Genomic DNA, 23,242 nt, shown 5'->3' with positions numbered 1-23,242 from the left:
TTTGGAAAGCAGTTTGGCAGTCTCTTCACAAGTTAAACCTAAGTGTGCCCCGGAACCCAGGATTCTGCCCAAGAGAACTGGAAACATATGTCTCCCCAAACATCTGCACACAGTGTTCACAGCAGCTCTATTCACAATGGGCAAAAAGTGGAAACAACTCAACTGTCCATAGGCTGAGAAATGGATAAAATGTGGGCCAGTAACACATCACAATATTGGTTAGCAACACCAAGAACAAAATATGCAGACACCTGACACAGGTGAACCTTAGAAGTGCGATGCTAAGTGCAAAAGTTGGCACAAAAGACCACAGGCTGCAGTATCTGTTTATACGAAACGATCAGGAAAGGCAATGCACCATGGCAGAAAGGAGACTGGTGGTTGCCAAAGCCTGGGAGTGGAATCAAAAAGGGACTGTAAGTTGACATGAAAGATCTTTTTAGAAAGTGATGGAAATCTAAAAGTAGACTGTGGGAATGGTGACACAACTCCATATATACACTAAAAACCAGTGGACCATCCATGTATTGTTGGTGAGCTTCCTATGCAAATTATAAGCTGCCCAAAAAACACTCAGATCAGGAGCTTGGCAAGCTATGCTCAGCAGTCTCTCATCTTCATGAGGCTGGCCCAAGTTTTGTTTCCAGAGTCTTCATCTGTGCATTGTGGCATCATAACAATGACCACCATTGTGGACAAGTTGCTGGGTGTCCGTCTTTCCCAACTGAAGGCTCAGCACAAGTGCTTCTCCAGCTCCTGACACAGTGTGGTGGCAGTGGGTTTCAAACCCGTGCCCATCTGCCCTGCCTCTCAGGCTCAGGGCTGTGCCCCTTTCTTCCAGCCACGTGCAGGGAAGCTCAGGAGACCAAACTGCACTCTCTGCCCTTGAAATCTCATGCTGGCAGATGGTGTCCAGTGACACTCCAGTGGCCAGGACACAGCGGGTCAGTTTTAGATGATTTCTATTCCAAAGCAATGTTCTGTGTACTGGTTTTCCCCCCTCTAAAGGTTTATAAACTCTGTCTTTTCTCTATCAGGTTGAAACTTAGAATACAGGTTGTCAGCCAACATGCCAGGCATTTTTCTAAATATAACCCAAATTGGTTTTGCCATTTTAAAGCAATGGAACAGGCAGGGGAGGGGAAAGGAGGAATTTTAAAGGTAGTTTTAGATTTTTAAAAAAACAGCTTCAAACTAAATATAAAAAAGACTTGGGTGTGAATGAAGTGAACAGGGACCAGTGGCTGCAAGTCTTGGGGCCATAAGTAGCTTTCTTGCATGCTCTGGGACTCAGACCAGGTCGCAAGGTGGGTAACTGGACCCCACTGAGAGTGGGTCTCCAGAACACCTGGAGAGGACTAGACGGGGGAGATGGAGAGTGGAAAACAGGATCGACATCTAGCAGGCACTGGGTAGCAGAAGAGCTGGGGAACTGGGAGAGCCCAAGCAGACACCATCAAGGCTGGAGTTCGCTACTCTTTCTCAGGCAAGACCATCTAGGTGCTGAGGTTCTGTCCAAAATAGACCTGCTCTGTTACACGAGGCTCTAATGGAAATGTTCACTTGCTCAAGTATACATAGGTACCTACTATGTGACAAGCACTGGGCACATCCAGGAATAAGGCCCACCTGTCCCTAACTGACCTCAGATGGCATGGAGGAAAGACACTGCAAGGACCTAGCAGGTGAGTCACGGGATGAAGGTCCAGGGTGACAACTGCCCCATTACAGGGTGTTCAGATGCTCAGCTCTGGCCCATTGACACCACATGGGACAGTGGGCCCAATGTGCATGTGGATGTCTAATTCCCAAAAAGACCCCAAATCTGGGCGCTTTTTTTCTTTTTTCTTTTTTTTTGAGACAGGGTCTCTTGCTATGTAGTTCAGGCTGAACTTACTACATAGGCCATGTTGGCCTTGAACTTATGTCAATCCTTCTGCCTCAGTCTCCTGAGCAAGGATTTTAGGTGAGTGCCACCACGTGTGGCAAATCCAGGTTTTTTAAAAATGTGAAAATATCCCAAATTTTAATCATTGGCAACTAACTCGGAGAGAAACCTAACAATACAATCTGTGCCAAACAAAACAGATTTATTGGGGGATTTGGACCCCAGCCTGCCAGTTTGCAAACTCCAGTCTAGCCTGCTAATTACATGGGGCGGAGAGAATAACAACAATGACTACAGATCACATTACAGCATGCTTACAGTATGTCTGGACCTGTGCTCTAAGAACCCCACAGACTGGCTGCTGTTTTGCTCCTCTTTCACAGATGAGCATGCTGAGGTACTGAGAGCTTAAGTCACTGTCCTAAATCATACAGCTGAGGTGGCAGAGCTGGGTCTGAGTCAGGATATCTGGCACCAGGTTCTCGATTTAACCACAGGAGGATGGAAAGAGGCAGCCACTGGGGTGAGGAGCCCATGCCACTCCATGGGGTCAGAGGCCTCTGGAGACAAATGATCGCTTCACGCTGCCTTCATCCCTCCTGCCTCGTTTAAGGCTTTTTAAAAATGTGGTGGCACACACCTATACTCCCTCCTGTCACCCAGGAAGATCTGGGAGCAGCCCATCGCTAACGCATCTCTTGGGCTGTCAGCGGCACCGTGGGACCACCCCAGGCCCAGCTGGCCGGGGCAGGTCTTTGGAGAATTGGTGCTGCTCCCCCAGCTCTCCTGACCTTCTCTGACCTTGACACCTCACTGGGAGGCAGACACCCCGCTGCAGCACAGCAAGGCTGACCGCAGCCACCCACTCTCACCTTGCAGCCAGCATGAGGTCCCCAGGCCTGGCTGTTGGCCACCAGGGCCTCCTCCCTGGATCCCAGACAAGAAGCCGTTCACAGAACAGGCTCATTACCATTTCCATCTCGCCTTACCAGCAGATGTGCGGCCGTTACAATAGCATGAAAAAATAGAAAGAAATTTCAGAATTTGTTCTCCAAAGATATTCAAATTAGTTAATCAAGGGGCTTATTATTGCTTCTCCTCTCCCCCTTCAACAGCTATCTATGGGGATAATTGATCAGCTGCTAATAACTGATTACGCTTCACAAGTGTTTTCTTATGCCCATGACCAGCGTGTTTAAAGACATTTTGTAAAGTTCTAATTATTTCAAATTGTTCTGCTACAGAAAACACCTTGGAACTGCCGGCCGCTGGCTGCACTGTGTCCGCCTGTGCAGGGTCAAAGGATCCGAGGCAGTTCTGTGGGCTCCGGGATGGAGTGTAATCCCAGGCCACCAGGCCTGGACCCCAGAGTTTCTCTTCCCCTGTGGGACTTAGGATGCCGCCCAAACCACCATCTCTTACACACAGTCCCAACTCAGCACTCTCCCTGCTTTCTTTTCTATTTGTTGACTGTGGTAGCTTTTTTTTTTTTTATCTTAGGACCCTTTTACCCACTTAGAAATGACTGGGGCCCCCAAAGAGCATTGTCTATGTAGATTAGAGCAATCGATGTCTACTGCATTCAAAATTAAAAGAGAAATTCTTGAAACACAAGAAAACACAAGTGCACACTCCAGTCACTGTCAGTGACAACATCACGTCTCATGAAGCTTTTGGAAAATTCCACCATGTATCCATGAGAGGCTATGAGTGAAGAGGGCAGATCACAGCTCACTATGCTGTGAATATGATCTTGTGGAACCCTGGAGAAGGACTCAGGGATCCTTGCGAGGGTGAGAGCTGACAGCTGCGGACATGGCTAGTGCTTCTGGGTCCAGCTGTGTCACAGACCATGTGGGCAGCATCGAGGTCTCCTCCCTGGGTTCCTGATGCGGAAGCTTAGTCAGTGGGATGAGGGGCTTTGTAGTAGTGAGCATCTGTCACTAGTGGTTACGTGAGTGGAAAGCCCTCCCCAGAGAGCCAGCACATAGCAGGTACCCAGCAAACACTTTCTTCTATTAACAGCACTGTGTGAGCCTGTCCCGCTCTCCACACCACAAGCTAAGTCTAGCCATGTACCCCCCAGCCAAGCATGGGGCATCTGTACTCTAGTGGGGCAGTCAGAAGAGGGTCCTAAGGAGGTAAAGGTGCTGACATCAGGGCATGAAGAAGGGGTCACCAGGTAGAGAATGGGGAAGCACACGCTAGGCCATAGGACCAGGAAACCCAAAGGTTGGTAGATGAGGAAAGGCATAGGGATCTTAGCAGATGTGAGGGAAGAGACAGCGGGTTAGGGGGCCGAGTACCTTGAGAACCGTAATCAGAACAGTTGCACCGTAATCACACGATCACTCTGGGCCAGGCACATCCAGCACGTTCTCAGCACTTAACAAGTTACTTTCGTGTCTCCCCAACAGCTATGAGTTGAGTACCACCATTATCGCTCATCTATGACTGGGGAAATTGAGGGTTATAGGTTAGCACTTGCCCAGGTCCCAGGCCAGCTTTAGAGGCTCCAGCTCTGCCCCTCCACTGCTTGTCCTCAAAGGGTGCTAGTGGGAAGTGGTGTCCCTGGGGATCTGGGAAAGTAGGACATCCCTGGTGTGCAAGGTCTGTGACCGAATGAGCTGTGTCCAGGGGCCTCTGGGGACCCTCTCGGCCCTGCTGAGCCAGAAGTAAAAGTCAGAGGCCAGCATCTAGGAGGAGGTGGTGAGAGGAGAAGTCTGGACTGCAGGGTCCCACCTACATCCAGATTCAAAGCCCAGGCACTCAGCCTTGCAGAAGCAGCAAACACAATGGTGAAGGTTCTTAATCTAATAAGAACTAAGTCAGGCTCGCAGGAAACATGAGGGAGGCAGACTCCTCACCTTCCTTTCTTGCTTCCATCCCTCTGAGCTACAGGGCTGGAACTCACCACTTTCTAATGCATATCTGTAAGCCACAAAGGGTCCACTGATCCGCTACCAATTCCAGGCACCTCTCTGGAAGTCCAGGAAAGATCAACTCATCTGGTAGTCAAAACCATCAAGAGGTGGGCAAATGCCAAAAGAGTTAAGTGGGTGCGAGCGTGAGGCAGGCAGAGTAAGAAGCCAACAGAATGATCCTTCCATTCACATCCTGTAAACTGGTCAGGACAGCAAAAGAGAATCGCTGTGCCCTCCCAGCACTGAGCAGTGATTGCTGAATTAAAAAGAACAGGTGAAATAAGAGTGCAAAGGCCACAGTGTGAGGAGAGAAGGGACATGTAGTTTGTCTGAGAAAAGACTGTGTCAAGAACTGAGAACTCACTCAGAAGGTTGAGGCAGGAGGATCACTATGAGTTCAAGACCAGGCTGGGCTACTGATCTACATAGCAAGAGATCCTGTATCAAAAAGATTTTTTAAACAACTGAGAACTCCTAAAAGTTCATTAAGAAAGAGACAGACAAGTGAGCAAGAGACTAAACCACTAGCTCACCAATGAGGAGCCCAACAGGCAGTGGGCACTGGCAAAGATGCTGAACCTTACCGCTACCAGAGGAGGGCAAGTTCAGGCCACCACAAGAAGCAGCTGCCTAACCACAGAAGGGCCACAGAGAAAGGCAGATAGTACCAAGTGTTGGCGAGGACGTGAGGCAACCAGAACCTCTGACAGCACTGGAGGAGACACCAGTGGTGTCTGCTAAAAGGAACACATGCTTTTCTATGCTCCAGCATGTCCCCTGTTGGGTACACATCACAAAGATGTATGTCCACCAAAATAGAGTCTCATTTTGCAAAGTAAGTTGTGGTCAAGCAGCACTAGAATCTTCTGAGAACTTTCCAGAAATGCAAATGCTCAGACCCCTCCCCTACTTCTGGAACTGGGATCTGTATTTTAACAAGCTCTCAGAGTGATTCATGTGTACATTAAAGTTTGAGAAGCACTGGTCTGGAATGTTCACAGCAGTACCATTCATAATAGCACCCAACTGGAAACAACCCAAATGCCCATTAGCATAGAATGGATAAATAACTTTGTGATGTATTCACCCCACGGAATACTACAGTGCAGCCTCAGGCATGAATGAACTACAACAAGAAGCAATATTGATAAATCTTACACATGTAATGTTGAGCAAAAAGCTAGATGCAAAAGGTAACCCATTCACATAAGGACTGACACGGGCCAAAGGTGTCAGGATTGTGGTTGTTTGTGGGGGACACAGACTGGAATGGGTCTGAGGGAAGCTTGTAGGTGGCTGGACAGCTGGAACCATGGGTGTATTTGTTGTGACTGTTTGCTGAGCTGTGCCCTTTGATCTGGGCTCCTTTCTGAATGTTCCAGGGGTTGGGAAGGGAAACTTTTTCTTCCAACCAAAATTCCCTTGAATGTGCTCATATGTGTCACATCCACTGCCTCAAGCCCCCATCATTGCTTGGACTGGTACAACAGTCTCTCCCCCATCCTCTTGCTGTGCCTTCACAAACATAAATTGAACTCCATCCTGCATGGCTTAAGACTTGTGACAGAGAGATGCTTTCCTGCCACTTTTGAGGCTAAAATCCCCAAATCTTCCCCAGAGTCAGTGAGGAGACTATCGTCTGGCCATGCCCAATTTTCTGTCCTCACATCCTCCTGCTCTCTGGGTGGCAGCTGCTCTTTCTTAGAGACCTCAGGGCCTTTGCACTTGCTGTCGTCCCTTGCTTGATCTCTCTTCCCTGATACTTCCCTGTAACTGACTCCTCCAGGCATTCTTCACCATTCACACCATAGGGGTCCTGTACTTATTCTCTCTAAGCTACTGGCTTCCTTCACCACATTCTGCAGGCCATTCAGATCTGTCTGTTTTGTGCAGTCTCCCTTGCTCAAGGCTGATGGTAGGATCGCTGTCTCTTCTACTGCATCCTAGGCCTAAGACAGCCCTGGCATCCATCCAGTGCATGTTTCTTTGGGTACAAGGAAGAGCTGGTCCTTTCTGCCCCAGCACTCCTCTATATTCCTCAGTTCTCTTCTGTCTCCTCCATCTCCCTCTGCTCTTTATTTCTGATCCTGTGGAGACTCTGTGTTAGTAACTACCAATGGAGGAAGAACACCCACTGAGAAATGTGCAAGCAGTAGGTGCTCAATAAATAAACGCCTGCTGCAGGAACAAGGCAAGAGGTGGGCTCGAGAGTCAAAAGATGTATTTGCAAAGGGTTCCACAGCACTTGATGGTGCCTGAGCTGATGCTCAGCAGTCACTGATTTTAATGGTTGTGCCATAGCCTGGCTGGCCCACATAGGGTTTTGAAAATATGTCCTTGAGGGCAGTAAGAAAGTGAAACAGAAAGGCCAACTTTAAAATGAGTAAAAACATCGGATAAATGCCTTTTGGGCTATGAGGTGGCCAGCAGCCAGGCCTCTGCCTGACCCACCCCTCACTGACTTGAGCCAGGGGACAGCTTTATCATGAAAGTAGAAATTATGTGACCAGAGAGAGAGTGAGGGTCCACGGGGGCGGGGGGGGGGGAGTTATCTAAAAAGGCTTAGACATGGCTTCCAGAGGCCAGCAAAATGTTGAGGTGGCTTAGGAGGTCAGATGACCACCTAGTAAAAGATTAGATTCCTTCCTCTGGGCAGCATTCAGCTTGAAAGGCTCATTAGAAAGTGAGTGGGATCTTCGATTTTGTCCTTTGAGAGGCCTCACCCCAACTTCAAAGAAGGGAGGGTCTGGAGATCCTGGGGAAGGGAAGAAGGAGGAAGTACTCGCTCCTACCAGGCTCTGCATGTGCTGGTGTCTTACTGAGTCCTGATGATAACAACCCTGAGGGTAATACAATCGCCATTGGGTATAGAGGGTCCAAAGGCTTTATAAAATGATGTCACTTACTATTGCTTATCTCAGGTTGTCACTATTATTAACTCCTTCTTAAAAGTTTTGTCATTTTGGGGACTGAACTCGGGGACACTATCAATGAACTACATACATCCTTGGTTCCTTTTATTTTGTTTTGAGACAGTTCTTGCTAAGTTGCCCAGGCTGCCCTCAAACTGGCAATCCTCCTGCCTCAGCCTCCTAAGCAGCTTGGATTATAGACTTGCACCACCTTCTTGGCTTAACTCCATTTTATAAATGGGTAAATTGAAGTTTAGAGAGAGGCTTAGTACACTGCCAGAAATTGGGCAAACCAAACCAAATGTTAGCCAATGGGAAGGCATGAGAGAACCATTCCACTGTCATCCAGCCCAGTGCGGCTCCTGGAGGAACTGGCCTGGGGTCTGGAATGGCCACACACAGGGGCCACACACCAGGGGCCCTGACTGTACCTGCTTGTTCCACTAAACACAGACTGAGCCCCTGCCTGCACACTAATACACTCAGTCATCGTCATAGCCCTGTAAGTGATGTTACACAAGGAAGCTAAAGCACAGAGGTCAACTTACTTGCCCAAGCTTTCAACGGCAGCCGTGTCAACCCCTGAGCCAACCCCAAAGACTGGCCACCCTGCAATCAGCAGCCGGAGGAAGGTGGGTATGGCTCTGTCAACTTTGCATGTGCAGCCAAAGGCTCAACCAGGAGGTTTGACTTGCACCAGGTCACAGCTGGGATGCCAGGCCTGCTCTTGTCTCCACCACCCCTGCCCTGGGATGGTCATCTGTGGGCCGAAGTCAGCAGTAAGGAAGCAGCCACTGGCCAGTCTGTCCTAAGTCACCCTGGGAGGGGTCTGGGGAAGCCACTTCCGCCAGAGCTCTGCAAGGACAAATGTCACTGACTGCTGCCTCCGATGACCCAGCAGACAGGGTCAATCAAGCACCTTCCCTTGTGGGTGCGAAGCCCCAAGCGCACCCCAATCCCCACACAGATCTCTGCTAAGAGCAATGAGTGTCACTGAATGCTTTTAAGTGCAGACACAGGAAGGGAAAAAAGATCAAGCAGGAAGAGGGCAAGAAAAGGGGTGACTTGGGTTTCATACAACACAGCCTCTGGGAAAGGAACTTTTTTTTCCCTTTTGGTACTGGGGAATGAACCCGGGGCAGCTGCAGGTACACACCCCACCACTAAGCTACTTCACAGCCCTTCCTGAATTTTCCTTTGAGACAGGCTCTTGCTAAGTTGCTCAGGCTGGCCGTGAACTTGTGGTCCTCCTGCATCAGCTTCTGTAGAAGCGGGGCTGACAGATGTGAGCCCTCATGGCTAGTAAAGGGGGACTTTTGGTAAAGGTCTAAACGGAGTAAACAATCAAGCCATGCTTCAACTATGTTGAGGAGGAGCCTTTAACAGAGAAGGCACAGCAAGTGCAAGGCTCCCATGGCAGCCAGGAGCATTCAGGCCACATCTGCAGAGACCCACGTGCAAAGCAAGACGGGTGCTGATGCAGGTCCTGGAGTTTCCCATCAGCTGCCACATGACCTGGATTCCTAGTCATGGGCACAGTGCAGCAGGAAGTACAAGGTTACAAAGAGCAGAACCTTGGAGAGCACCAGCATGCCCTCAGTACTTATAAGTACTGCTGTGTGCACTGACTGGCTCAGTACACCATCCCTATCCCTACAAGGAGAAAGCGGAGCCTCACAAAGTCACACAGCTGGCAGAAGTGGGTGTAGAAGGCAAATCCAAAGGCTTCTGGCTCCATGCTCCATCCTTCCTACCCTTAGTGTGCACAGTAGAGGCTCACTGCACGGAGTCTCCCTTCTCTGGGTGTGAAAGAAGTACACTCAGCTCAGTGTTCCACCCAACCTCAGGACCTTTGCACAAGCACTTCTCACTGTCTGGAATGTTCCTTTGCTGGCTACCATCTTGCTATCTAATTCATTCTGGTTTAATTCATTAAGGGTCAAAGCTTCTAGGAAGCCCTGGTAACTACTCAGGCTCTGAGATGAAGGTCTACTTGAGAGGAGTGTAGATGGAGTTGAAAGGCAGGAGAACCAACAGTGAAAGAAGAATTCAGAGAGAGAGAGAGAGAGAGAGAGAGAGAGAGAGAGAGAGAGAGAGAGATGGGAGAGATGGGAAGGAGAACAGGAGAGAGGACAAAAGGAGAGAGAACTGCCCAACACTCCCACATCACATCAGAGCAGAAGGCCTGCAGAGCCACTGCCTCCTGTACCCCTTGGCTGGGCTGGGAACTGAGCCTCATTACAGGAAGCACGACCTCTGGGAGCTGAGCTCTGGGGAGGGATCTGTCACTGCACCTTCCAGGTTAATGGGGTCAGGGGCTGCTCTAAGTGAGTGTCAGGTTCCTTGAGGGGCTAAGAGAGCTGCCTCCCTCCTCTGGACCCTGCCCACAGACTAGAGCTTGGGCATCCTTGGAAAGGACTCTGGGCCCTGTACTGACATAAACACTCCCTCCCTCCAGCCTGGGGCTGGAGACAATGATCACTGATAACTGGGGGTGACGCATATCTCAGACACTTGCCACTGTCCCACACTGTCACAGTTTTATAGGTAACAAAACAGAGGCATAGGGGATGCACTGGTGAATACCTGCAATCACAACTGACAGGGAGCCTGGGGCTGGGAGATCTCAGATTTGAGGCCAGCCTGGGCAACATGGTAAGGCTGTCTCAAAATAAAACTGAGAAGGGCTGAGGGTATAGCTTAGTGGTAGAGCATTGGCCCAGTAGCACAAGATCCTGAGTTCAATCCCTGGTACCACAAAGCAAAAACAAAGACAAATACCCACAAAACAAACCCCTAGACCTAAGGCAGAGAGTTGATATTGCTTACCTAGATCACCCAGCAAGTAACAGAACCAAGATTTGCTTCCAAATTTGACTCCAAAAATCCAAGCTTTATCCATTATGTCAGTTTTTTAAAAAAGAGTAACATTTAACAAGATGACATTTAACATTAAAACCCCCTTTCCTAGTGATGTCCAACCATGTTCACGTCCTTTTAAACATATTTCATGAATATTCAAGCAAATACATACCCATTTTCCTTTCATTTTATTCAGAGCATATTACACACTATGTTATGCAACATGCCATTTTCAGAGGACTGATTTATCTGCCCCTTTTTATTAGGACATAAAGGGTATTTCTTTCCCTCTTTAAGGCACAAAGTACTCAGTGTAGAGGCACCTTATTTGCATCAGGCTCCCCTCATGGACACTTAGGTTATGTCCAATCTCCAATTCATGGACACTTGGGTTATTGCAAAGCTTTGCTCTTACTGTTGATGGTGCACTGGCATTAGACATTCATTTTGGTACAACATATCTAAAAGATAAAAGTACCTACAAGATAAGTTCTTAGATGAGGCAGGGCCAGTCACGGGGCAGGTACATTTGTAAATGTGATAGATGTTGCCAGCTTGTCCCCTAAAGGGAGCATATTGATTGTGGTTCCAACTGACCCATGAGGGATTGCTGTTCTCCCCACCTGTCTAAGTGGGCTGGATGTCAAGGATGTGACAAGCAAAGAGGTGAGAGAGAAAGAATCCAAATGTGTTTAGAAGAGGTGACGATGAGTGATCAGAGGATGCTGAGTTGGCTGGTCACTCGCTCTGTGACTTTACAACGGTTACTGGATAACTGTTTGCCCTGGCTTAGGAATTCCGAGCCAAATGTGCTTGTTAGTCACAACTGTCCGCCAGGGGGTGCTGGGTGTCCCCACATGCCCTAGACTACAAGGATCATACCATTAACATGTGCCAGGCACTGTGATGTGTGTCACTTCACAGGTCCTCACAGTCACCTTGAGAAGGAAAAGCCCAGAGAAGTTAATCACTCGCCCAAGGTCACAAGGACCTAAGAGCATGAGGACTCTGGGATTCATGCACGGTCAGTCTGACTTCACAGTCCATCTGACTTTAGGGTTCAACCTATCAACTGCAGTGCTATCTGGCTGAGACTATCTGTCTCAGCCAGGTGACCAAAGACTTCACCCTGCTTCCTGAGACCCCAGTATTGTTTCTCCCTATGGCTAGACCTGGAGACATTCTCTGATGGAGCTTCCTGGTGACATCAAACTGATTCTTCTCACTGATGGGCCTGGGGCCTAGGCCCTGTTCTATGCCATGAAGATGAAGCAAGAGCTGCTGCAGTGGCTCAAATGCTGGGCCTGCCTGGAGATCTCGTCATCTTGGCTGTCCAGGAGTCCCCACTGGATGCCTGTATATCATTCATTCATCCAACCGTTCAACAACTACTGATCGAGCATTCTAAAGTCAAATGGATTTCAGTTCCAGCGTCACCACTTCTTTGCTGTGTGATCTTGGCCAGGCTACTCCTGAGCCTTGGTTTCTGCATCTATCATACCCTCTGAGGGTAGCTGGGCAGCAAGAAGCACCTGGCACAGAACCTGGAGTGCCAGAAGTTAGTCTGGTAATCACTGAACAAGACCCATCCTCCCCTGCCCTGCCCTGCCCTGCCCTGCCCTCAGAGTCTTCTCTGCTAGTACAAAGGAGCATTCTTCCATGGGCATTTGAATGCCTAACCCCAGGCTGGCTCAGAAACCAGGGTCCTGAGCCCACCAGAAGATGGCCTTTCCCAAATATACCTTGGTGATCGATGCCTTTCTGTGAGCAGCCAATTTCTACAGGACTCATTTATCTGACCCAAAGTCAGAGCAGCCACCCTCCTACCCCCACACCCCTAGCTACAAGCATTCTAAAATTAGCTGGCAGTTGCCGAGTCCACGTAGATCCAGTGCCTGGGAACTGGAAGGCCTTGGCGTTGTCACCTGAGCCCTCTTCCCCATCCAACTGCGTAATGAATTGTCAGTCTCGGCCACCTCACCAATGGTCTCAAGTTTACAGCTGTTCCACCGTCAAGGACGCTGGGGCTAATGGCTCTGAGAAGACAGATCAACTGGAGAGCGTCAGGATGATAAATGGACTTGCCCAACGCCAGGATGTGGCTGCTGGGCTGCGTGTAAAAGGGAATGCCTAATTTGTTTGTACCCACAATTACGTGGAATCTGCTCTTCAGGTTATGATTTAGTGCGGAAGGGGTCCCAAGCACAGTCTCTGTTTGGAGAAATTAATTATTGCAAGTGGCGCCAACCTTTGAGCTCTGATGGCTTTGGATAACCTCCAGGGCCCTGGGGGTGGGGGCACATCCCTGGTTAGGACCTGCCCAGTATGCATGGGAACAGAGACTAAATGCATCAGAGGCACTGGGAGGGCTCTGGAGATCGATTTTTATCCCCGAGTCTGCCCGGAAACCTTTCTGCACAAGCCTTCTCCTCACACACTTTTAAACAGACGTCCACACGTGGCTTCATTGGGCTCCCCTCCCCCCAAGATTACGCGCCTCATCAGACATAATCCAATGAGCAGGTCAGCCACTGCCGCCCCACTGGATTCCAAGGGTTTCTCCTGCCAACTGAATATTTCATCCAGCTGTAGATATCATGAGGAAATGGCAAACAAAGAGAGAGATTTAATAACTGGAAATAAGAGTAAGGATGTGGAGAGTTTAATTTTTTTTTGTATTGCATCTAATTGCAATCAACAGTAGACATCTGAGTCAGTGACAGCCTCAGCAAAATTGCTGCTGAGAGAACAGAATCTTTGTCTAAAAATAATCAGACATTCTGTGCACCACTGTTTGTTATAACGGTAATCGATGCTGGAGGCTTTGAATTCCATCAATTTATAGATCTGCGCAGGCCTGCCCGGCGATGAGGCCGGTACGCGGAGGCCCTCGCCGGCTCGGGCAGTGCCGGGGCCCGGTGTGTGATTAAGATAAGCCCCGATTCCTTTCATACATTCCTTATCAGGGGCTCATTCTCCAGCAGGCAGAGATGTTCACAACAGTTAAAGATTAGTGCAGCTTCTCAGACGCCAAATTTGAGGGTATTGATCAATAAATCAAATCAGGCCAATCAATCGCCCAATCAGGAGAGTCTAGCCAGTGCATTATTACCGGCGCCTTGAAGCCAAAGCTTTTCATGGGTTTCATCAAAACAGCCTCACCTTGGCTTCCCGCCAGCTGCTGGCTTGTCTAATAGACTCCACAGCCGAGAGGGGCCTCCTGCCCAGCGGAAGAGCAATAAATTTCTCATCAAACAGCCGATGGAGAAACAAGATGAACATCTGTTTTGCTGCAATGAAACTCCTGTGTTCTTCAGAATGTGCAAACCGCCTCTGACAGACCACCCCATAGGCAGCTTCCCTGGCACTCAGTGGCCCCGCGGAATATTCCGCCGGTTATTTCAATCAGGTAATTTAAGGAGACTTTTGCATTCTTCTCTCTGCAGCTGCTGGAGCTCTGCAAAGACTGTTCCGGCGCAGTCGATAATAAATGCCATCCTGGGACCCTGTAGTATGAAGGCAATTTTATGATACCCATTATGTGGCAATGTAACTTCATTAAAAGCTGTTTATTCCCTCTAAGCATTTTAAGCACTTTCCCTTACCCATAAAGGAGGAGCCAGGAGGTTATTTTTACAGAAAGGGTTCTAGGCCGTATTTCTTTCCTCAATAACATGGGAAGCCTTGCCCACTGGCTGTTTCACTTTGAGGAAACACTGCCCAGGGCAGCCAGGTGAGGCCCATGAGTTCTCAGGCTCTATACACAGGACCACCCTGATTGCAGGAGCTACAGGAGTTAAGGGGTCCATACAAGAGAGGACTGGGGAGGTCCCAGCTTTACCAGATCCCCACAGGCCCTTTGTTGTGGGTCCTACCTACCAAGGAGTAAGAAAGTTCCTGAATTAAACAGCTGGGAAAATGTCATCTAAAGCCAGCATTTTCCAAACTGGGGTTTCCTGGGACCTTTTCTTTTTCAGGTTGACACTAATCCAAAGCAACGTTTGCTTAGCCTGTTGTGAATGCCCACATTTCCTTTGACAGGTAGCTAGGCACTGAAAAAGCATTTTGTAGTCTGAGATGTGACTATCCTACTGTCATATCTTCTTTGGCAGAGGCCTAGAGCCTCTTGGGCTGAGAGAAGCAAATTTCAGGGTCCAGCAGGATGTTTCCATCCCTTTAGAAGGGTCTGTGTGCATCCTAAACAACAGGAAGGGTCAGTGAAAATGACTTTTTGGCTTCCTCGAAAGTAGAGGAGGGCACAAGAGGGGAAATGCTTCTGCAGGGAAGAGTAGCTGTGAGGACCCGGCAGGAGGAGGACGGCTCCTGAGGAGGATGAAGGAAGGAGGATGCTGCTGAGGAGGGAGGGATTTGGCTCAGCTGGGCGGCAGGGTGGCAGGCCTGTGTCAGGGCCAGGGGAAACCATGGGGTGGGGGGCTTCTGCCCCACAGTGGGCCCACGAGCGGTCGGAGGCAGGTAACACACTAGGCAGAGGAATGGCTGGTAAGGTAAGTGGCACATTGTCCCTGACCAACCCGAAGGAGAGCAGGCAGGAATGATGACAGTGGTGCTAGTAGTGCTAGCTAAGACCTCTCTGTTCTGCTCCATGCCAGGCACAGCTCTGATTCATTTCATCCTCTTAATGACACTGTGAAGTCACAAAATTATGACCCCCATTTTGTAGGTCAGCAACTGAGGCCAAAAAAGCAAAGTTAACCTTCGGAGCATCATGCTGTGAGTAAACAGAATTGATCATGAACATTTCTCAGGTGCTTATGGAGGTCCCTGTCCTGTGCACCCACCATGCATTTTCATGACTTGTCTTTCTAATGCTGCTCCACCGTATTGTGACTTTCCCTGTTTCACAGATGCACCTCCGAGAAACAGACTCGGGCAGGAGGGAGTAAGGAGGCCAGTGAGGGTGGGGCTGGGACTGGGCAAAGTCCTGACCCCTCTGAAAAGTGTTTCCGGGCTTTCTAAGACATTTGCTGGGCTCCTGCAGGGCGCTGAGATGAGGAGGGCAGTCCCAGCCCCTCAAAGAGCTCCGACTCCTGCCTCAGCTAATTGTTGTTGAGGAGGCAGCCATAAGAACCGACACTGCTCCTTCCAGCCCTCTCCCTCAGGCTGTCCAGCTGGGAGCAAAAGCCCGACCGAGTCCCACATGGCCCGGGCCTCACACTGTGCAGCCTTGCTCTCTCTCCCACTTTCAGGGTGTGGGCTCACTGGAGTCTGGTGGATGCCGGCCATGCTCCAGCACAGCTCTCAGGTGCTGTAACTATAGAAAAGCCCCGGCCCTGGCCCTGCATCTCCACGTGACTCCTCTTCATGGCCATCAATAACAGGACTTCATTTCAGACGGCTGCCTATAAATATCTACCTCTCCACTGGCCTCCAACCCACTACCCAGCCCTCAGCACAATGCCAGGCACATAGAGAATATTAAAGAAATATTTGTTAAGCAAAGTAGGGAGTCCTGCCCTGCCACTGTCTCCCAAGTGCATGCCCTGTGGCCTTTCCCTGCCCCACCCCAACTGAATCCCATCCAAAGTGTTCCCTAGTTCTGAGTCACATTCTGTGAACTACGTGTGGGAAGGGAGCAGCTAGATATGAAAGCAGGGAGGAAGGAAGAAGGGAAGGAAAGCAGGGAGGGAGAGGGGAAGGAATGTGTGAAAGGAGAAGACAGGCTCCTGCATCTACCCTCATTGAGCCAAGAAAGCTGTGGAACACAAATAAACGCAGTCAGAGGGCTGGACTTGTCAACCCGAGAGCAAGTTACAATCCTGCCAGACCATGGGACTGTCTGCCCAAAATACAGATATGTCCCAGGGTCTCTCATACAGAGAGGCCACAGTATATTAGATTTATCATACACTCCAGCCAAGATGTGCTGCCGAGATTTCAGAGCAAGATTTATTACACTGGCAGGTTTTTAAAATGAAAGTGAAAAGAGGATATTCTGGCAAAACCCAGGGCTGTTAATAGGGTGAGAATCACATAAAATGGATTCTCTTCGAATCTCTTCCTCTGCGTGCACACAGAGACCTTTGGAAAACCCTGGGGTTTCAGGAAAAAGACGCTGGGCTCAATGTTTTCACGCTGACCTGCAGGGCGACCTTGGGCGAAATACATTTATTCTTTGGATATATGTTTCTCATCTAAGCAACAACAATAACAAAAAAATAATAGCTATAACTATTGATTTTTTACTCTACGCTGGGCACTCTGCATGGAGTGATTCTTTGATTTTTAAACTTTTTTTTTTTTTTTTTTTTTTTTGGTACCGGGGATTGAATTCCTTATGCTTGCCAGGCAGGCACTTATGCCACTGAACTAAATCCCCAGCCCCAGAAGTATTTTTTTAACTGATACACAAAACAAAATAAAACAAAACAATATAGATTTATGGGATACCATGAGGTGAGAATGTGAATCGTGGCAATAACCCTCTGAGATAGTGACTATTTTGTCCCTTTATATAGGTGAGGCTCAGAGAAGTATGGTTACTGGGACAGCCAGGGGCAGTCTGCTAACCCAGACCTGGGCCAGCCCCAGTCAGAGACTTGCTGGGACCATGACCTTCCTCTCTGGGAAAAGTTAGCTCTGCCTATTGTGACAGAAGCTTCGAGACACTCATACCTTATCATTCCTGTGCCGAACCGAGATTCCTACAAGGCAGCCCAGCCATTCACAGTCCTGGTGGTAGCTGCCTAAAGGCAGCTGCACCTCCCCCTCACAAAACAAAACAAAACAAAACAAAACAAAACAAAAAACAAAACAAAACAAAACACAGTCCACTGAATTTGGCTTCCTGTGGTGTTTGCTGCTGGATTCTCAGGATCTCAGAGTTTTATCTTGTGTTGGGTGTATACGCAGGTGAGCATGTGAAAGGGGACAGGGAAGAGAGATGGAATGAGTGTGGCTGGAGGAGTCCAGCACTGGCAAGACCCAAACTCTAGAATGGTAGCTCTCAATCACTTGTCAGTGTATAGAGATATGTTTTTGTGCGGGGGATGGAACCTGGGGCCTGGTGCATGCTGGGCAAGTGCTCTGCCACTGAGCTACACCCCAGCCTGCTACAGACATTTTGATCATACTTGGGATGAGATGCTATGGGCCCCTAGTAGCAGGGGCATTGGTAAACGCTCTGCAGTGCACGTGACTGTTTCTGCAACAATCAACCATCCAGTCTAAGATGTCAGCCATGCACAAAGCTGAGAACATGGCTCTACAAAGGGCAACAGGCAGTTCCCTTGAAGCATAGAAGATTAGATAAGAAAAGAGCTCAGATCTAGGTAAGCAAAGGATGTACTCACAAACAGGTTTCAGGCCAACATAAGGAAGATGGCCATGGTGACCAGAATTGAGTATTTTTAATCCCCAAAGCCATCCCAGCATCAGCTGATCAACTGACTTCTATGGACAGGAAGATCAAGCCTTAAACAGGGGGCTGGACACAGTGATCTGACATTAACTCACATCCCAGGGGGATGAGATCAATGAGGTTTGAAGGTTCCATCCAGAATCTTCTTATGGATCATCTCAGTACACGGGCACTATGGTTATTCTTATTTTGTAGGACATGGAGGCTCAAAGAGGTAAAATCACGAGTCTGAGGTCACAAAGCTTAAGTAGGAAAGTAAGGATTAGAACTCAAGTCTGTCTGATTCTAAACCACAAGAGATACCCCTCAAACTCAATCCACTTGCTCTAAAGCATGGTTCCAATGTTTTTAATTTAAAATTAAACCCAGAGTAAGCACCCACCACCAGCCTCACCCACCACCAGCCTCACCCACCACCACTTTGAGAATCACAGTTAGGAAACATGGACCTGGTGCCTGAGACCCAAGTTCAACAGTTCAGCCTTCTATCAATGTTGAAGACACAAAAACATGCTCAATAAATTGCCCAGCCCCCTGCTTATTTTTTTAAACAAAAGCACAGCAACTAGCAGTGAAAAGACGTTGTCCCAAGCATGCACTTTAATTGATGTCCCTGATCATTCAGGAACATGGATAAAAGGCAACTCACTGTATTAATAGGCCCTCATGCTAATTAGCACAATTTATTGTCAGGGAGGCAGTGCCTGCCTTCTGCAAATGTTACAAGTGTGGACAAAAAAACTTTTGTCATGAACCCAATGCAGGATGGCCATGTGACCAAGCCTACCACAAAGACACAGCAAAAGCACACGGTTTCAAGAGGCTACTTGGAGCTTGGCTGTCAGTGTACACACTGATGACGTAACATGATTCTTTCCCAGTAATAAGAAAGCCCCAATTTAAATGTCAGCCGTTGCTGCACAGAAATACCCAATTCTCACTGTTCGGGGAAGTATGGTGACTGCGAAGCTTCGTGGAAATGTGTAAGGAGGTGTGGGTGAGGGGCTGGGAAAGCTGGAAAAAAAATCCTTACATGTTTAATACTCAATAAATGTGTCAATTTTACATACAGAGGCAAATGGGCTTTATTGAGGAATTGGTAAATTTCCTTCGAGAAAAGTAAGTGCATTTTAGCCTTCAAGGAGTCCCAGATGAATAGAAATGGAATGTGATTTGTGATAAAACTCAGCTGCTCTATAAAAGACGTTAAATAAATGTTGCTGTTTCACCAGGGATATACAAAATTGATTGCATTATAGACTGATTCTAAGATGCTGCATCCCTGTACGGCCTCTCATCAGCTTCCGTGTGGGAAGTGGCTCACGGAGAGGTTTCAGACTGCATGGCACTTCGCTTCCTCCTGTGGCAGAATTTTCTAGAAGTGTAAGCTCCTCACCATGATTTGATTTAGGTCAAACCAAAGCAAAGTGCTGCTTTGTGACCATATGACCTCCGCCAAATGGCAACTTCATCTGTATGTATTTAATGTTTCTGGCGGATTGGCTATCCTCTTGGAGACAGAAGACTAACACTACTTGAGAGGAAAGTGGCCACCTTCTGAGGTGTACCAGGGCAGACGTCAGTTCCCTTGTCTCCTTCCTTCTCATTTCTATGGAGCATCATGCGAACTAGGATGTAATCACTAACTCCCATGTCTATGCCTTCACAGCTAGATTAGACGCTCTAGGAAGGCAGGCACCTCTGTGCTTCTAGCATTTAAGATGACTGGCAGAGAGCAGGTGCCCAGGAATGATGTGCTGGGTAAGCAAATGAATGGATGCTCCATGAACAAATGAAGGAGTCCGGAAATGGGAGCTGTTCATAAAGAAAGTGCCTAAGGCTTCCCGTTCCCACCCCTCCCCTACCACCCATCTGACCCATTGATTATTCCTGCCTCCACCCAATCCCATCTGACTTTCACAGCAGCAAGGAGGAAGAAGAAATGAGCTGACAGGAGATCGCCACCGCTGGGCCAACAACTCTGGCTGCACCTGGCTATCTCTCTAGAACAGCTAATCTTTTCTTCCCTCTCTCCCTCTCGGACAGTCACTGGCTGTGCAGACATTTTCCTAAGAAAAACCTGGAGACCAAAAAATTGCAGGTGGGAAATCTGTCTATCAGTTCAGAGGATTCCAGTCTTGTAGCTGCCCAAATCTCGCAGAGAGACGGAGGCCGCCCTAAGCCCCGAGTTTATGGGAAGCTCCTTGGTGCTCCATGGTGCTTTGCTCAGCTCTTCGTGGAGCTAAGGCTGGAAGGGAAATCATTTCTTTTCCTATAACTCAGAGCAATTATATTCTCTTAACGCCGACATCTGGCTCGCTGCTACTCTCCTTGCTTACAATTTCCAAACGTTATCAGTTCTGGGAAGATCAATTATCACTGAAAAGTTGAGAAACGCTCACCGGTTATTTGCATTGATTTGGTTGACAAGGCACAGGCTCCTTTTGAACTACAGATGTCTACGGAGGGCCAGGGAGGAGAAAAACGCACAAATCTGGGGCAGCTAGGTTTGGAGCCTCCATTCCACTGCAGGGACCATGGAGGGTGGAAAGCTAGGCCCAGAATGGTGACACTTTGCCACCCTTCCCCAAACTCTGAACAAAGCCCTTTCTCTAAAGACAAATGGGAGGCCAGGGTCGGCCAGCGCCATAAGCAGCCGCCACGATATAATTGGCCTGTTACTGCATCATCTTTAATCAATAGGATCCGGAGTTTCCACAGCTTGGACAGCCCAAATCTCCCTGACAGCCAAGAAACAGCGGGTTGTTAAAAGGCCCAATAGTTGTGCCTCGCTAATGGGTGGCTTGTTCCCTCAACCCTGCTGATTTTTTAAATAAACCTAAATTCCAATAATTGTTTAATGTTTATTTTTATTTAGTTCTGGTTCAGATGCTCTGCGTCTCTCTGACAGAAATTGATATCTGGTTCCTGGTGAGCTTTATTAAAATACACACACACACACACACACACACACACACACACACACAATCTGCTGCATACCCTGGGATGTGGTTATTTATCTGGCCTGGCTGAGGTATGGGCCCCACGTGTTTGGGGTGGGAGATAACACAGGGGTAGTCTTGCCAAGCTGTGCCTTCTCCTTGGCTCATTCCCAGGGCAGTGGTTAGGGGCCCTGAAAGTCTTTCACTGGAGCTTGTTCTTACCTCAGGCAGCAACAAAGGCAAGATTGGGCTTCTAATTACACCTGGCACCCTCAGCTCCTGTGGTGTCTCTGGTTGGCCACATGCTGGAAAAACTGCCCTTTCTGGCTCGAGCAATGACAGTTGGGAGGTTGGGTGTATCAAATGCATTTCTGATTTACAGTATTTTCAAAATATGATGGGTTCATTAGGATATGTCCCCATCATAGGTTAAAAGGCATATGTACTAGGAAGTTTACATGCTCACTTACAAAATCATGGCAAACTGATGATCTGAAGGTCAGGCTTGCCAAGGTCAAGGATATGTGAGACTTTTGCACACTGCGTCAGTCTCATTAAACTGGGGCTGCCTGAACTTCTCTATCTTCATCACCCTAAGAGGAATCAGCCAAAGACACGTAAGACAGATGCTGGTCTCTCCAGTGTCTGTCCTCTCCTGTTGATGCCAGTACTACCAGACTCCAATGGGCCTCACCAGGGTACTGGGAAGCCTCACCAGAGTACGAGAACACTGCACTGGACTCTGCCTGCTCTTCCCCACCCCATTCTAGTTCCCAATCACCTGGGCAAAGACACTGATCCCTACCACCAGCTGGCTCCAGTCACTGCTGATTTCTCTCGCTTCCTGACCTTACCCAGTCCTCCTTCTCCACCTCTGCCTTCCCAGTATATTTACTGGGCCTGAGGCCAAGGACCCAGCCACAAGAGACACAACTTCCACTTTCACCTCTCCAACAAAGCCAATGCAAGAGGAAATGAGTTAGAATTCCTTTTTCCATTGGAGAAAGGGAAGCCTGGAATCAGCGAGAAGTTTCTGCAGTAGGTAGAGTGCAATGCTGCAAAGAACCCACATCTTGTCATTGCAGAGACTGAGTCTGCACCCAGGTACTTACTATGTGTTCTGTCAGACCACTCACGCCTGTACCCCGGTGCTAGTATTCACTGGTAATTCATACTCTCATCCTGGAGGATTCAGGCCATGTTTGGGTACTGCTCCTTACTACTATTGGGGCTGTTGTTGGCACTCCATCCTTGGAGGTTACCTCAAATCCAACTCAACATTCCTTCCACTGGGGTATGTAAGAGGCTCTGTTTGCACCTGGAATTCACTTCTATTTGCAGCAAGCACCTGGACAATTTTTAGTTGGCCTCTGCGTTCTTTGTAGGGCTTCTAGGTCATCCTGCACCACCCTCATGCGCAATGGGCACCTGTCCTCCTGCCACCAGCCACACCACCAGCCATGTCTCTGTATGTAATTGACATTAATAACTGTCCCCATACATACAGCATGTACCCAGGGTCTATTATCAGCTAATGAGTAAATAATATTCTGTTCTAAATCCGAAAGCACTGTTAGATACCAGAGGGGGACTAATGGGTGTTTCAAGACCCCTTTAATCACATATTAACGTGACTCAAAGCAGGCTGCAGAGCCCATATGCCAGCTACCCTGCGACACAGTGGCTTTTAAATCTCAGCAAAAAACAAAGCGGGGCAGAGGACAAGCCCCCCATCCCACGTCTGGTTAAGCAGCTAAGCCAGCCCACCATAGCTGCAAGAGCTAAGTAAGTGCTACTGTTGCCACTCCTGAGTTTCCAGGATGTGATGGGAAAGGGAGTGTATTAATTTCCTGGGACTGTGAAATCAATTATCACAAACCAGGTAGCTTACAACAATGGGAAGTGACTCTCTTACAGCTTTGGAAGTCCAAAATCAAGGTGTGGGCCGGCAGGATTACACTTACTCTGGCCTCTGCGGAGGACCCTCCTGGGCTCCTCCAGTTCTGGCGGTCCTGGCAATTCTTGATTTGTGTGACTTGTAGCTGTATCACACCATTCTCTGCCTCTGTTGTCACATGGCTGCCTCCTCATGTGTCTATTTCTTCACATGGCTTTCTTTCAAGGATACCAGTCACTAGATTAAGGATTCTTTTTGCCCAGTGTGTTCTCAATTAATGACACCTACAAAGACCCTATTCCCAAACAAGCTCCTACCCTGAGGGTCTGAGAAGACTGGAATTTTGGAGAGGCAGGATTCAACCCAGCACATGGGTGATGGTCTGTGGCTGGTAGTGCCAGAGTGGAGAATGACAGTAACTTTAACTCTCTGAGTGACT

General features: G+C 48.5%; 1 protein-coding gene and 1 long non-coding RNA gene across 11 annotated transcripts in view; both read right to left on the bottom strand.

The window, feature by feature from the left end:
• The window catches only part of Cux2 (cut like homeobox 2), a 232,764-nt gene that overhangs the window by 98,209 nt on the left and 111,313 nt on the right, over positions 1-23,242 (bottom strand). The window lies entirely within an intron of this gene.
• Positions 13,243-23,242, bottom strand: part of LOC134470622 (uncharacterized) — a 36,731-nt gene continuing 26,731 nt past the window's right edge. Inside the window, exon 2 of the long non-coding RNA XR_010039623.1 lies at positions 13,243-14,092. This is a non-coding gene — a long non-coding RNA (uncharacterized LOC134470622). The remainder of the gene's footprint in view (positions 14,093-23,242) is intronic.

This window comes from Cavia porcellus, unplaced genomic scaffold (assembly GCF_034190915.1).
Source record: "Cavia porcellus strain 051 isolate PalLab524CR breed Dunkin Hartley unplaced genomic scaffold, mCavPor4.1 scaffold_16, whole genome shotgun sequence".
NCBI lineage: Eukaryota > Metazoa > Chordata > Mammalia > Rodentia > Caviidae > Cavia > Cavia porcellus.
This window is presented reverse-complemented; position numbering and strand designations above follow the sequence as displayed.